Consider the following 4450-nt stretch of genomic DNA (forward strand, 5'->3'; position numbering starts at 1 on the left):
TTTTTTTTTTTTTTTTTTTTTTTTTTTTTTTTTTTTTTTTGCTTGCAACCCAATGGGCCTTCTTTTTGACCCTGGCTACTCTTCCTTTTGAGTGAGTGGACTTTTGTGCTCCCTTTCACTGCCTGCCTGCTTTGCTTTGCTTTGCGATGAAATGTGTTTGTAAGTGTGTTTGTGTTGCCATCAATAATCCCAAAATTTTTAAGTTTACAAAGGTCGACTGCGTTTTTGGACAAGAAAACAAAATCTACGCGTACACAAACGTGCATGCATAAGCTTTATATATTTCATCTGTACGCCATGGCATACTACTCATGCTGCTAAAGCACCCCCTCTCTTAAGGTACCCAGTGCAACATATATATATATATATATATATATATATGTATATATATATATAATGGGCATTGTAGACGGAGCAGTCGTCCGTGGTCTTCTATGCACATAAACTTTTACCCATAACGGACAAAAGATGACAGCAACGCACTGAATAAACTGAAAGTTAGTCTAGCCCGGCTGCCTAACATCCCCCTAAAATTTCGCTCAATTTACAGACATGCTGGCCAATCGTACGATTAGGCCAAAGCTGCGTGGGTGTTCTGTAAAAGGCGGAGCCTAAAGAAATGCGTACATCTTTACGAAAATTTTAGTTTTACACATAGACCCTACAAAAATTTCACACAATCATATATACAAACATATGTGAAAGTGTACGAAAGGGTCTACTATTAAAACGCAAGGACTCGAAGTGGTCACTTATACAGACTAGGCAAGTCATGTTGCATGCTGCTCAAGCGATAATGTTAACCACATTACATTCTAAACGCTCTCTACTCGCAATAGCAGACAATCAATCGTATAAATGGGTAAGAGAAACTCTTTTCTTTAGTTGAAAGCTCGCAACAATAGCAAAGAAATCTCTTAGAATTCTCTTCTTTCGGATAGACTTTGTTTGCAGCTTTTTTTATTTTTTTTTTTATTTTTATTTTTTTTTTTTAACAATATACATGTCAGAGTTACGGACTGCCGCTATTTGCTGTTCGTTCTCTTACATTTTTACTGCATATGTGATAAAATGGAAAAATGAATGGTCGGCTTACTTGCTCTTCGAAACCGCATTTGAGTGTCTCATGATTTGCAACTCTTAGTGCTGCAGCACACACTTGCAGCTCGTTTGTTATTGACTCAGAATGCAAACGTAACAAAAGTGTGTATGTGCAAATAAAAGCTTTTTCTCTCCTGCTATTTGCTTAACATGCAGCAATTATTTCTCGTTTTGTTTTTAGTTTTCTGTTCTTTTCTTGTTTTTTTTTGTTTTTTTAGTTTTGTCTTTTAGTTTTTTGTTTAGCCGGTGTTTTCTTTCGATTTTCTTTAGAATTTCTGTAAGACTTTCTCGCCTGCGAGATTGCACTTGCAGAAATATATAAAGCACATTGAATATATTCCGTCGGTAATACGTAAAAATTATTTCATTTCTTACACAAGAAATGCAAAGCCGTCGGAAATGCACATGCAATGTATTTAGTAAATTTTTTCAATCAAGTATAATAAGTATTAGGTTATACTAAAATTGTGCTTGCAATTTTAGGATTTCGTAACTAAGATTCATTAATGTAACTGCGAGAAGAAAAAAAGGAAAAGAGGAAAAAAGAAAAGAAAATTGATATTTAAGCTAATTCCGTGATATGAATTAATTCATGTTCGTCTAAAATCGCTGGCATCTGAATTGGGTCAAAAGTGATTGTCACATATTCTTTGCACAAACCAACACTTGGAAATAATTTGTCTTGTCGTGTTTATAGCAACGGCCGAGAGCCGATTGTGATGATGAGATGATTTTAAAGAAAAAGAATTTTAGTAATTGAATTAAGGATCTTTCGAAACGAGCCTAAACGTAACACTTAGTGAAGAAGATAAGTAATTACCATCCAAATGATGGCATATCTTGTGCGTCATTCCGCGTAACATGTATAGATAACGGGTATATATTGCTTACTTATATATTAAGCATGCTAGTGAGCCAATAGGCATTATATTCATATGAATTTGTTCCTTATATAAGGGCAATGAAAATGAAAAAAAAAAAAACTTATAAGATTTACATAGGGCTAAATATGATTTTTATTTGCAAGTTCCGCAGATGTTATCAAGGACCGATACCATAATTTCAATAGGATGAATGCACAAAATGATGTACGTGCCTATAGGCCGCTGATTAATAATAGCAATAAGCAACTTTTCGATTAGTAGTAGAAAAGTTTCAGATCTAACATAAACACACAAGAAAACTCTGATCAAAACTTTACGATATGTATATAGAAAAAAAAAAAAAAAAAAACGCGAGAGAAGCAAATGTTATTTTATGGAGTATATGCAAGTATGAATTCTTTAGGGACAAACGCATACTTTTATCAGCCTAAGAGACCGAATTGATTTACAAATATTCGCTTGCCCGTCCGTGCATTACAATTGCTATTATGGCCTCAAAGATCGTTTTGGATCTTTTTAGCTTTGTCTCAATTAATTTTTCCCCGATAAAAATCTAAAAATTGTAGTTTATCTGCAGGCGCTCTTACATTAGAGGGGCCACAAAATGTGGATTGACTTGGTCCAATTCTAGTAAAATTAATTTTCTTGCCCATATAGCACAAAGAATCACAACGTAAAGCTTTAATCTTCATGGTAATCCATTTATTGGATACGGTTGGAAAAGTTGACCTATACGGTCATGTTTGGTGTAATAATTAATTTCTATTCAATAATTTTTATCACAAAATATAAAAAACTAGATATTTTTTGCTCTGTGAACGCCCACTTAACATCTAAAATCTTAGTTAATCTGATCAAAATATATTACATTGTTTTAGTCAATGTCGAATGCTTACGATCATCGATTTTTGTCGAAATGTTTTGAAAATTGTAAATCTTTTTCATATAATGGATATTCCAAAATGAGACGTTATATAAGGAGTGTTGGTAAAATTGACCCGATGCAATGCATTTTCATTAGGATTCGTTCCTCAGGTCAAAACACTTGAGTTTATCAAAATTTCGACAGACACGACACAGAGAGACAACCATGTCATAAGTGATTCAGTTAATAGGTCTGAATCTGTATTGAAAAGTACTCATATTAAATATAAAAATTATTTAAATTTGATCATGTTCGTGTAAATTAGGTTCAGGTAAAAGTTGCTAGCTCGCTCCTCCTCATTCTTATTCTTAATACTTGGAAAACGTTTTTATTTATGGTACAGCCTAAGAAGGTTATTGCTGTAGGTATTGCTGTTGATCATACATGGCGATCAATTTTCAGTAAATATAGATCTTTTAAACAAGAGCTGACGTTTTATATTCGCTACGCATTGGAGTCATTGTTGCACTTCTTCTTAGGCAGGTGGCGCCACACGGCCCCAATCCTTCCATCTCTCAACTCTTAGGATTGAAAGCAAACGTTTTCCACATTCATTCACAGTATCAATTTTAAAAGAGTCAAAAGAGTTGGTCATCATCGTGCGACAAAGCATCCGTTGATACAAACAAACCAACATAAAGTTCGTAACAAAATATGTCCCAATTCCTCCGCCAGTTATTGCAATGCGCACTGCGCGTGTTTGGCAATGATGTTTAACTATTTTCCCTGGATTTTCAGAGCCGCAGAAGTAATAATATTCCTTGTTAATACATATATTAAAACGCAAAATTGTTCATACCCTATGTCATCTGGATTAGTATATGATACGTAAATTACTTTCATCATAAAGTACGGGAATTGCATCTCATTACCGTATAAATGTTCACATTTCAATATGAAGTTCTTAGAGGTGGAGCGCTTCAAAAATCTGAGTCGATGTGGATGAGATTATAAACATTTGCTTTAATCAAGAACCCTTTTATGATGGTAGGATTCGAAAAACAAACATTTCCACTTCCAACTTGATCTTCTCTCTTGATCTGAGATATCAAATTATTATTATTTTGAAGCAATCTTTACCATGAATTACTTAGAGTTCGATTTACTTATCATATACTTGGCAAATTTCATATGCAAAGTCCGCGAAAGTACAGAAATTGTATTGGGGAAGAACTTCTAATCTTCACTTGTAAAGTGATAGATCAGTTGACAGTGGACAATTTAAAAATTTTCGAAGATTTAAAATGACACCTCTTCTTAGAAGGCTCTATACACTTTAATAAACTAAAAAAATGATAAATGTTGGCGATTACAGAAACGCCTATGCTACAATACATATATAAGGTTACAAACACATTACCACAAGAGGGAAAGAGAATAAATCAGTTAATCAATTTCAAATCTTTGGGATTTTTCTACATTTCTTCAACACCGGAGTATTACATTGTATCGTATATATGTGTACTGTGGAGCAGTTATGAAAATTTCGTTTGAAATCTTCAACTTATTCAAATTTCAGTCTATATCTTAGCATAGATAT

This window comes from Glossina fuscipes, unplaced genomic scaffold (genome assembly GCF_014805625.2).
Source record: "Glossina fuscipes isolate IAEA_lab_2018 unplaced genomic scaffold, Yale_Gfus_2 0, whole genome shotgun sequence".
In the NCBI taxonomy this organism is placed as follows: Eukaryota; Metazoa; Arthropoda; class Insecta; order Diptera; family Glossinidae; genus Glossina; species Glossina fuscipes.